Source organism: Pseudopipra pipra, chromosome 4 (genome assembly GCF_036250125.1).
Source record: "Pseudopipra pipra isolate bDixPip1 chromosome 4, bDixPip1.hap1, whole genome shotgun sequence".
Lineage (NCBI taxonomy): Eukaryota > Metazoa > Chordata > Aves > Passeriformes > Pipridae > Pseudopipra > Pseudopipra pipra.
The window spans coordinates 62,533,737-62,546,712 of record NC_087552.1 but is presented as its reverse complement, the minus strand read 5'-3'; the positions used below and the strand labels follow the sequence as shown (position 1 = coordinate 62,546,712).

Below are 12,976 nucleotides of genomic sequence, written 5' to 3'. Positions count from 1 at the left end.
CTGTTCTAACTGAATGCCAACATGAAATCTTTTTGTCATTTTCTCCAAGTTTGGCATTAATCTATTCAATTCAATGCTTTCTAATCTGAGACTTAATTGAAAAGCCTGATGAGACTACAGTGGGTCTACTGTTTAGACATCATGTCTAGCACATTTTCAAAAGCTTGGCTAGTTCAGGGGCAGACTGCACTGCATCCTGGCTGACTGAGCTCCAAGAGGTACCAGTGGTTTGGATCCTGTCCCTCCACCAGAATCAATCTGTCCATTCAGAGCCTGTATTTCCCTAAACAGAGCTGGATAAATTTTATTTCAATATAATTTTCAAAGTCAAATTAAAGGTCAAAAGGCCCCAAACTATTTTCTGTTGACAGTTTTTATTTTACACTCTCCCAGTTCAGCAATGCCTAAAACACCACGTACTGCATAGTATGAGATGTAATCCATGCCCAAATCTGAAATGGGGCCCAAGATAACCGAATAACTCCTGGGAAGAATATGTGGGGTATCTCCTAATCAAACTTTTCACTTGCCTTTTAAGTGATAGAGGTGTTTTTTTAAAAAAATCTCCTGGGATGGGAAAACAACTTGAGAAAGGGTGTTTTGCACACAGATTAAAGCTTGAGGTAATCAGTTATCCTAAGCACCTCTATTACCATGAAGACTTCAAGACACTTTTAATTCCTTTTTTCTTCTTTTCCAATGCAGTTGAGTGGAGAACTTTACCCAATACAGGTGAACACTCTGTTTATAAACAAATAAGCCTGTATCTTATTTTAAAAACTAGGAAACTAAACTAAAGTTAAAACTTTAAGAAGGGTCAATAATCACATAAACAAAGTGGGTACTGGTTTGTAAAGAATAACTGAGGAAAACAGGCAGTATAACTCATCAGCTTCGTTCCATGTCTGCCTGGAGTAATTTCCCGTAATATAAACACATTTGTTATGTACTGTACAAGAATTTTTGACAATACTTCCAGATAAAAATCTTACTCTTGATCAGCACATCATATTTTCTGTAGTTTTTTCCACAATGTCAAGAATGTTTCTTAAAGGAAAAAGGAAAAAGTATTCTTTGTATACTGTTATTATTAGCATTCTGCCAACCTAGGGAGACTTCCTTGGAATAAGCTTAAACTTCTTTTAAAGTCTCCCGTAGTGTATGGTTTATCAGCTGGTCACATTCTCTCAAAAACTTTTCTGAAAGCATTATTTTGAAAAAGTTATGAACAACAGCCTGAACTTACCCTTTACAATAAATACCAGTATAATGAAAAGCCGTTTATTTTCACCACATAAGACACCAAGTTTCCTTCATTTCTTCTATGAATGATTCTGTTTTACTTTTTATCATGCTAACTTCTAAAACCTTAAGGTAAACACTCATAAATATGGTCCCATTTGCCATTGCAGGCATGAGTTGATCAGTAAGTCACTGAAGTCAAGGGAAACTTCTCTATCCATTTTAAAATTCAGGTGATGCCTATTCAGTGCTATGGAACTGTGTTCTACTTGCTTTTTTCTTAATTTACATTATCCAAGTTCAAATTCTTCATTCCACTACAGAAAAGAAATAGTAGGACTAAAATAAATTTAAAAGCTTAATTAAAAATTGCTGAAAATCAGGCTGAATTAGACCCTATAAAGAGAACAAAAAGAAGCAGGGAGAAGGAGGGTTTCATAACCTCTTTAGAAAGGTTAGGACAGGACATAAACTGGGGCAATGCCCAGAAGCAGTAATAAGACAAGCAAAAGACAGTGCAGGTGTGACTTAGAAGACACATTAACACTTTACCTCAGTTGTCAGCAGTAAGAAGAAGAAGCACACAGGCACTGCTGAGAGAAATGAAAACTACATCCCATTTTATCTCAGGAAAAAACTTAAAAGAGCATTAAACATTTTAATTACAGGAGATCTGATTTATCACCTGCTCAGAATTGGTACCAATAACATGTCAAGATGGTAAAATTTTAATTTTAAACTGTCACATTATGGATATTTGCTTAGGCTGGAGCATGAAAACCCTGGCTTTGATGTATTAACAGAAGACAGTTAAATAGTAGAGCAAGTTTGACAACCATAGACTCATTCAAAGGTTGACATAATAAAGTGCAAACCTGCAGATATAGAATGTTGGTGGGGAGTGGGGTAGGTAAAGCATGACATGGATTTATCAACTGCAAATGAGACAAGATTAAGCTGTACTGGAATACAGTAAAGCAAATGTTACCATGCCAGAAAATCATCAGCTAAAGTAGAGAAGATGAAATTTACTGTAGCCATCAAAAGGTGGAAAAGAAACTGGTATGGGGAAATGTCAACAGGCACCGCTGACAGCTGAATTACTGGTCCATATCAAGCTCAATGACCGATTTAAGCACCAGTGACATTTAATATTTTCAGCAATTAGGAAGATTTTTATAAGATTTGAAGACTGTCAACACAGAAGAGGTTAACAATATATATATAGATGAATTTTAACAGGGAGAAATGAATTGTTCACAGGGTCATGCAACAGAGGTGGGAAGAAGTGCTGTACTGCTCTGGACATGGACACACATTTTTTGAAAGATCTAATGAGGCAAATTAAATATCCCAGTATGAGATGGATGAAAGGATCAAAAAGACTCAGTAAGGAAATACACGACTTTGACAGGTTCTACTCTCTCTGTCTCTCTCTAAATAATTTCCCAGAAACATACAATGACTTGGGTTGGAAGGGACCTCAAAAATCACTGAATTCTACTGCCTTGCCATGGGCAGGAGCACTTTTCACTAGATCAGGTTACTCAAAGCCCCATCCAGCCTGGCCTTGAACACTTCCAGGGACAGGACATCCACAGCTTCTCTAGGCAGCCTGTTCCAGTGTCTCACCACTCTCATAGCCAAGAATTTCTTCCTAACATCTGTTCTAAACCTCTGCTCTTTCAGTTTAGTTGTGATGGGCTTACTACAATGCTGAACACTTTATAAACAGCAATGACCTTTTTTTATACCTTTCTCGTGTAAAATTACAAGTTTTACCCATTTCATATGGGGGGAGCAAAGAGACAAAAGCCTCTGGCATCCAATGCAAGATACCGGAAATAGCCAGGAAACAGTGATTTGGAAGTATCTTCATTTTTATGTTTCTTTAAGAAGCAGGAACACATTTAAAATTTTAGGCAAAATATAATCACAGGCACAGATAAAAAAAATTACATCTAGTCTAATTTCTAGATGTCCTGAAGCATCTTGCCTCACCTCTTGCTGTGGCTACAGAAGGATACTGTAGATCTGATATTCTGTGTCACATCTGCCAGTCCCCACAGGGACACTTAAAGCACCCATGGGCATCAAAATGATATTATGTGTCTTTATTCAAGTAATTGAATTTTGTCCTCTCTCACAGACACTTGGCATGAAAACTTGTTATATCAGAAATATTTCATTTTGCACAAAAAAAAAAAAAAAAAAATCACATCCCTGCTCAGAACAAACTGAATAAACTTACTTGGGTGTTCAAATCTGAGAAGACTGCACAAGTTCAGCATTTCCCTGTTAATCTGCTACCATGCCACATAAAGTACTCCTAAAAGTAAAGGACAATCACACTGGCCTGGGGCCAAGGACTGAAAAAGCACTGAGATGGAACTAATTTCTTAGCATTAGAACTGTCTTTTCTTCCTTGAGTCAAGTGTATGGCACAGCGGTGATGATCATGAGGCAGCTGAGAAAAGAGTACTTTCATAACTCAGGCTTCAGACCAGCTACTCAAGTAAGGTGCAGAACAACTACCTTCATCTTACCTTGTACCACTCCAAACACTTCTGTACAACCTCCTCTGGCTGCAAAGGACACTAATCTCACAGTTACACCCCTGCCGGACACACTTTTCTCTTTGCATGACCACTCCTGTTACCCCCTTTGACAAAATGTGTTTCAGTAGCATTGTTACAAATTGCTTACCTTCTCATCTAAAACACAGGCAACCCAGATAATATGTGCATTCTGCCTCTGTTCTGCACCCACATGGATATTTATTTTTATATGTCACTACTACAGGTATAGTTCTGACAACAAGATTACTCAAGTCTCGGTATCTTCCCAGGTATTAAACAGTACAGAAAGACACCAGACTTGAGGCTGTACAAGTCTAATGTAAAATTCACAGAAGTCAGTGGGAGGTTTCTGCTATTAAGTAAAACTACCTTTGAATCAGGACTTAAAACAGCCTTGAAAGTGGCTGGCATCTGAGTGCCATGATTTTCCGTTCATTACATTGCATGTTAGATCACGTTGTACATACTGAGAGGGAGAATTAAAGTATCTGTTACCAGTTTCTGAGATGTTTTTGGTCCAAATTTTTTTGGAGTAACAACTAGCTTTTTACTCCACGCTTACATGGTGCAATTTGTCTTCGCTGTTTGTTCATTTCCAAGAAAAGTGAAAATTTCAGAGAAAAGCAGTGGGAAACAATAAGCTTTCAAATAGTTAGCAGCAGCCAGCATATATGCTTGAGCTTCTTTAGAAAGAAATATTGGAGGGTTGGAGCTAGGCAAAATTCCTGACAAAGTTTCCTTTCAGCAATGCATGTAGACTCAGGTTAGCTTCCATAAATAATAAAATACGAAATAGTAAATAAAAAAATTGAGGAGGATAAGATTCAGTTTCTCAAATGAGCGTATAGTGTCATTCTGATATCCTCAGGCACCTTTAATGTCCCCGTGGGACTAACAGATGCGACACATACAACTCCAGAGACCTGCATCCTTCTGGGGTTGAGGCAGGAGGTGAAGAAAAATGTTTCAGGTCATCTAGAAATTGCATTAGATGCAAATCTTTTTTTATGTGATTATATTTTGTCAAACTGAAGTTATAAAAGACTACAGTATATCAAGGTTAAGAAAAACAAACAAGCAATCATAAAAATACCCAAAGTATGTTTCTTGATTTAAAAACAACTGATATAGTTGAATATTTAATCATTTTCATGGCAACAACTCTTGTTTAGATTAAAAAAAAAAACACAACTCATTTTAATTTGACATTTCCTTCAAGTTTGAAAAAAACCCTCGCAATACTAATCAAGAATATACCTCCTGATTTTTCCCTTTGCCAGCAATTTCAAAAGCAAACTAAGAAACGCAGGTCTAGAAAATACACCCAAAATACTCAATAGACTGCATGCTATAGTACAGTGCTTGACCAATTTACTACAGCATTAATATCTAATTGTAAGGGACAAATTTACATCTTTGGACATGAATTTGCAATAATGGTCAATTTTACAAAGTACAATGGAAATTAAAACTGAAATCTTAATCATCCAGAAAAAGGTTTAAATGGTAGTTATCTCCCCAGTGAGTGAAACACACTCAGAAGGAAACCACAGGTCAAATAATTTTAGATTTATTGCTTAATAATAGATCCATAAATATTATCAGATAAAAAGCACTAAGGAGATAGGCAACTTTACAACATTCCCTTATTCATAATCTTTTGAAGCAGAGTTCAACAAACACAGGGTAAGATAAGGTTCATAGACAGATGTTGCCTGTTACTAGGTCAGCTACAATAAATGAAAAAGCTCACCTTTTTAAGTCTGACAAAGAAGCAGAAAGTCATAGTTTAAATATTAGTACAAACAAATGCTCTAAGCTTAATTACACATTTTAACTATGCTTCAGTGGACCAGGAGAAAGCTGCATGACAAATTACAAGCAATTGCTATCAACTTCCATAACATTTTGATGTGTTTTTTTCCTTCAGATCTGTTGAAGGACATCTTTCCGTGAAAGCTTATCTGCTGCTTTTCCAGCTGACCTAATTAGAGTACAGCTACGTAGAAAACTTAAGAGTCACATGAGCACTGTTTCAGCTGTCTATGAGAAAGTAGTCCTCACCGATGATTAACTTGCATCCAAACATCTGCCATAAAGTCTTTTGTTCAGCTTGAAGTCTAAATATATATATATATATATCTCCATAGTGCTCTTTCTTCTATAACCACACTTTCATTTCCACATTTAGATAAATCCTCTCCTGCATACCTGTTCTCCTTCCCAAATGCAAAACTGCAGTATATCAATATTACATATGGCCAATCAGCCATGTGTTGTTAAAACTTCAGGAATTGAAGTCTCACAGCACAACTTTAATGGACTGAAACTCATTTGCAAATATGAAGACACACATCTGTTTTCCCATGCTTTGCTTAATGAGTTCTGTACAGAAAAGGGATGAATAAATACTGCTGTGTCTGTCTTGGGGAACCAGTAAAAAGTTAATTAATAATCTCCAGTAAATACATAATCTCTGCTGATCCACAACAGATATTAACAAAATACCTCACTTAACCTGTCCATTAGAAACACATCAACACCTACCACAACCCACCAACAGGACTGGTGTAACAGAGTAGAGCTCTTCCCGTGGGTACTACTGAACTATGAATATGCAACAATCTAGAAGGTCCTGGCAGTGTTTCTGCACCTTTATCAGCACAACCAAGGCTGTGTGCATGGCATCTTCCCTTGGCTGCATCCACTAACCCTTGGGTGAGGGAACCTTCAAGCCCCTGATCAACAACTCACAGCTTGTATGAAGCTTGATAAATGACGTGGAAATTGCTTCAGCAATAAGGAACTTAGTGCCTAATGTGTTACTGTGAAAAGAGGAAGGAAATTTCCCACAGCAAGAAAAGAAACAAACCCAGAAAATATCTTAAAAAAGATTGCCATCTTCAAAATTGCTACCTCAAGCAATTCTTAATTTGCAGGGCTAGTACCAGTTTGCAGGAAGTGCAGGCAGGTTTCCATCAAGACACACATAATCAATCTGGGCTCAGAAAGGCATACAACCACCTGCTGAAATTGGTCAATGTCTGAATAAGCACCAAAACATTTTCCTGTTCTGTTTCTGGGTTTGTTTGAGGGGGTTTTTTTGTTTGTTTGTTGATTGGTTTGGTTTTTGTTTGGTGGGGGTTTTTTTGTTTTATTTTGGTGGGGGTTTTTTTTGTTTTGTTTTGTTTTTTTTTTTTAAGATTGTCATTCAGAAGCTGTTTTTCTGAGCAATTCTTAGCAGATATCATCATCCCCTTCTGGTTTTGAGCAGACACCTACAAGCACCAACATGCCTCCTGTATCCTTAGCAGAAGTTTTAAAACACTCTTCAGGGAAGAGTTTTGCATTTTACTAAAAGAATATAAAGTAGCTTTGCTTCTATGCTCTTAAGAAACACTGTACAAGCTCAGTAGTCCAGTGAATTGGTAGGGACCAGGGTAACTTGGAGCCACCTTTAGCAAGTCTAACTCAATAGTAGAATAGTTTCCAGGAGTAGTTGAAACCACCTTCTCAAAGTCTTGCTATAAACTTAGGCAAATCCTGATCAAAAAAAACCCACAAAAAAACTGGGGAACAGAACTGATAAGCCAAATTCCTAGTTTATTTTTCCCATGTCCTACACTAACTTTTTCTCTTAAGATTTTACTCAGAACTAGCAATTTATATCCTAAAATGTAGCCAGATGTTTGAAATTATCACAAACAGGACACTTCAGGAATTCAAGTGATCCTGGAAAATGCTAAACTAGTAGATGCATTTGTCCTACTCTAATGGAAGCTACAAACACCTTTTTATATTCTGTAAACAGTATAAGGCATAAGCTGCTTTGATTTCCAAGATCCTCCATGCAGCTGCAAGAGTTCACCTGTCTCATTGCCACAAGAGCTCTCTGTTCTATACTCTGAAATAAATTATCATTCATATTTCGAAAGAAGAATAACTATAATCGGTATCGTGGCTCAAGGGGAAGATAAACATACAGAAGAAAATAGCTCACAGAAAAATGTAAGGAAAATGGCTGATTCATGCTTTGTGTTATCATGCTAATGTGTAAGATTCATTTCAAGCACATCTCCAACAGACCACTTTGTCTTTGGTGTCCACCTGCAGGCTGCAGGTCCCTACAGCAATTCTGAATTCCTTTCTTTATGCATCTGTAATTTGCTGACAGTTCTTAAGGAATCCTTGTATCGGAGTCAAGAGTCTTAGGAAGAAAGATCAGTTAAAAAAAAGAAAAAAAAGGGAAATATCACACTGAAAATGAAGCTTTGATAAGTAAAATCAAAGCTTTTTCCAGAAAAGCCTTCAACTGCACAGGCTGCAGAACTACCTATTCCATCACTGTCTATTTTAGTGCAAGTGAAGGAGTACTTTTAAAAGAATGTGGTAAAGCAAAATGAGAAATTCCTATATAAACATTCCCAAATACACAACTATCTATCACATTAAACACATCATTTCTAAGAGGTCTGTTAAGAAAAATTAGAGTCTGACACAGTATATACAGAAGTCTTTAGTTGATGTTTTTTAAAAAAATCACAAATATTTCTTCGCAAGGTCCACTCATGTAAAGAACTAACTTGAAAGGGACTAATCACAGAGATGCTTCCTTATTAGATACACAGTACAGTGTCTATGAAGTTCATTTCCCCTTTCGAAATTTAGCTCAATTTACTGCAGAAGTTGATATTGATATTTATATCAGTAACAGAATTTCTTTGCTAAAATAATCAGTTGTGTGGAGGACAGTTTCGCCATTGTCACCATATGTCACGGACCTATTTCCAGCTAACTCCTTTTTTTAAAAATAGGTAATTTCTAGCCAGATATGTATTAAAGCTGTTCAAAATCCTCAAAAAAGTGTAATTTAAAATGAATTCATGTTCCTTCTCTGACAAAGACAATGTCTAATGAATACAGTTCATAACCATAACCACTTACACAAAGTTTTGCAACATAATAAATTCCAAATGTATTTAAAGAAAGATTGAGAAAACTCTAGAAAGCACAACATGTCACTTTAAGGCAAATTCTAAGTCTTCTCAGGTGTACTTTGTTTTTCATTGCTTTGAGTGTTTCCCCAGCATGGGGTTACCCATAAGAACTGTTTAACCCTTGACTTCTCCTCAATAAGCCACTTCCCACCTCTGATAATTGCTGCTCCCTTCTGTACCTTGTATTGCTTGACACTTTTTAAAACAGAATGACCAAAACAACTTGCAACATTCAGGAGATGGACACATCAGGAATTTTATGTTGTTCTGTTTACGCTACCTTTTTTTTCCCCCGGAAACACTTACAGCAGTAATAGGGTTTATTCAGCAAGTCTTAGGATGCAAGCAAAGCAGGGTTTTTAGGATGACATACTATCCACTATGAAACAGTGCAACACGGCAGTTAGACAAGCTCCTGGGTGCATTACCTAGAAATACTTGAAGTCTATAAAATAGGGTTGCTGAAGTAAAGCTAAAAAATTCTATTTTTCTGTTGGCCTACCTATGGCAAACAGCTGTTTGGTCAGAGAAGCAGCCAGAGCCAGCCAACCACTGGGGCCAGCTCCAGAGAAAACAACTGCAGCTTGGCAAAGCTTTACACACCACACACAGGAAAGGGGGCTCAAAGCAGAAGTCTGAGGAAAACCCATCAACAGGCAACAGTTTCAGCTTTACCTGCCCTGAATACGTACACATACCATAAAATTTTTTTTTCTCCCCTTTCTTGTATCTATACACAGATGAGATACTGAGGCTCTAGGTATATTAAAAAATATGAACATTGTAACTACTGAAAAAGTATTCATAAACTAAATCCTCTATCATTTAAGGAAAGATTAAACCCTACCTTCATTAAACAAATGAACCAGTAGAAGAGACGGTCTTGTGGTTTATAAAATTTAAAAGATATTTTCATGCTAAGGAAAACCTGTAGAGCAGGACATTACATGCAGGAGAAACTAGATGAAATAGTCAGAATGATACCTAGAGTTACATGTAATATGTCATAATCAGGCCAGACAATATTCCCCCAAGACAGTAAGTGTAAATTTGAACTTTCAAAACTGAATTTGACAATGCATTGGTCTTTGCTTTGCAGGGATCAATCTTTTAGAAAAAATGGGCTGGGTGATTCAATTGTAGAATCATAGAAACAGAGAGAATGGAAACACCTGAAGGGCAGTGTTTGAAGAGTTGACAGATCTGAGACCTCCTTATCTTAATGTCTGTTTTTTCCTTCAGTCAGATACATGGAAAACTGCACACGCAATACAACCAAAAATTAAATAATCCTGTAGCCAGTAGCAATAATTTGGTGCTCACATTACAGCAGACAACATCTCTGCACATCTGTGGGCCTGTACCAAGTTGTCATTTATAGTTGCCATGGCATCTTGAAGAATTAAGAACTCTGGCTTACAGAACACTAAAACAAGATGCTAGCACATGAAAACAAGCACTCAGCTCTCAGCAGTCAGCGTGGTGGAGAGAAGCAGGTCACCAGCACGTAAAGTTGTCATGCTCTGTGCTCTGATCACCAGCTGGCTTTATGACTGTGTAATTTACCAAACCTCAGTGGAGACATAGCAGATATAGTTTTCCATAAGTTATGGTCTACAAGAATCAGAATCTTGAATAAAAAGCACTGCTGGGATATTTGTATGTGAGGGAATTAAGGCAGTGGAAAGAAAGAAAGAATATCAAATCACTGCAGCATTGTCACAACTCCAGCTTTTCTCCCTCAGATAATCACTCTTGCTAAGCATTGCATGCTAAAGGAGAACATTTTTCAGACTTGGTACTCTAAAATTAGTACCTTTGGAGACAAATAGGATAAAAGTCTATATATTCAGAATCTAAAAGAATGCCTGTATTTAGATTTTACTGCCATTATTGGATTTTATTTTTTTTTTGCCTCAAATAACGCTCAGAGCTTCAGAGATATTTTTATCATAATTCCACATTTAAAGCAACACTTCTGTATTTGATAACAGAGGAAGTAATCGCTTAGGTTGTTAATAAATGCTTGTTAACACTATGTCCCCCTGCCGACACAAACACTTCCCTTTTCTGTGAAGAGACTTCGACAGAACCACTGAAGGCAACAACCTCATATAATCCACAAGAATGCATCAAGCTCCAATTTAAAAGTTAAATTTTCTGCTCAAGCTACTTCAGCTGGGAGTCTGTTCCAAACATCACTCTGATGAATTTCTGCATGCAATTATTCACACAATTATTATAAAAGTCATTCTTGTAGCCATATTGTCCTTGAGATTAAGCCACTCTATTCCTTCTGCAGTTCTCTTTCTTGTGTTTACATGGTGCAGTCAGTTTGTCTCCCTTCCCTCTACTTGACCACACAAGCAATGTTGCTGTTACCTGCTCTTACAAGACAGCCATGCTGAAAGCCCTGCTCATGTCCACTCCTCTTCCAACAAATCTCTTCTGGCAAGATGCCCAACTCTGGTTTTGTCCCTCCTTTCTTCACTGCTTAGATACTACAGTTAATAATCTCTTAGATATTTGCTCAATTTACAAGTAATAGATAAATGACAGAGCTCAAGAGAAAACTCTTACGAAACCATGACAGAAGACATGAATTTGTAACTATTATTATTTACAACAAATTCTGATAGGAAACCAACAAACAACCACAGAGCAACAAAATAAAAACTACGTCCCACTGAGGGAGGTTCAATGGGAACCACATAAAGCCAGTGAATAAAATCCTGGCTTGACCGAAACCAACAGAGATAAAAAGAAAAATACACCCACATTCCCAACTAGAAAATTCAAGCTACTTCCAATAATTTTTCCGGAAATACGCTAATTCACATCAGCCAACATGCTGATGTTATCTGTCTTGAAAAGAACTAATTCTACAGATAAAGTGTATTTCTTCTTACATAAATTAATTAATGTCTATCTTTAATAGCGTAATATTAATTAACTTCATACTAAAGCAGGTTGTAGAAGCAATCTCCATAATTTAGTAGCAGCAACAATGGGGATGAAAGGAAGGTGAGAAATAAAAACAGCAAGAATGAGCTAAAACCAAGGAATAAGTATTTCCTATTCAAAATATCCCAAAGACCTAAGAGGGAAAAAGAATTCACATGACACCTCACCTTTAAAAGTGTATGCATGTTTAAAAAAAAAAAAACAACAACCCCCCCAAAAAAACAAATAAAAAACCCCACCTACTACATTAGGGCTGATATATATTCTAAACAATCTAATTGGCCTCTTGATATTTCATACATTCATTTCCAACAGACTAATTTCCAAAGCAAGAGAAGGCAACTCTGTAGAAGCCACCAAGGAAGGTCAGTAAAAGCCATTTAAAGCTTTTTTCTAAAGTTTGTTGCTTTGGAGGGGACAGAGGAGAAAACTATAATTCAGTAAAGGGTAAATTGAATCAAACTGTTTGTCTGCAGGAGGGCTTAATGGGATAAAGGGACAGAATAAGAGAGCTGGTCAAACAAAAATAAAAGTGTCAGGGAGGATGGTATTGTGTATTTACAAAGGAGCTGAGTTTGGATGGATAGAGGAGGAAAAGCTCACTTTTCCACAGTTTACTACTTCTGCTGGCTGTCAGAAGGGATTCTGAGTTCAGGTTTCATTGTGAGAGGATACAGATATTTCCTCCACACTGCATTGAAGATTCACCTCTGAAAGCAAAGTATCTGGTTGGATCAGATGACCCACTCTGGTTCCTTCTAACCTTAACAATTCTGTGATTCTGTATTTCCAAGCACCAGCCATAACCAACCTCGAGTTCATTTATTTAGAGCAATGATGACATCCAGTGGTCACCAAGTTAATCTCAGTCTATGACAGCAAGACAACCTATTAACTGAAGAGATAATCTTTCCATAAAGGTATATATTAGCTCTGCTTTTCCACCTCATAATCTAAAAGAAAGAGTGCATTACAAGGAACACTCTAATCACCAAGCAAGGGTCTTCCTATTCAGGTTCTCATACGAACTCTAACCAAGCCTTTTTCAGTTCTATCTCACACTGAAAAATCACAAATCAAAAATGTAAAAGCTATTAAGCATTTCCCTGATACTCAAAGAAACTGTAAACCATCAAAAATAAATGTACATCAAGAAAGGGGAGGAAGGGGACCTGCACATGGACACGCACAAGC

General features: G+C 37.0%; 1 protein-coding gene across 4 annotated transcripts in view; it reads right to left on the bottom strand.

The window, feature by feature from the left end:
* SLC2A9 (solute carrier family 2 member 9) overlaps positions 1 to 12,976 on the bottom strand; it is a 105,308-nt gene that overhangs the window by 57,686 nt on the left and 34,646 nt on the right. The gene's annotated exons all lie outside the window — the stretch shown is intronic.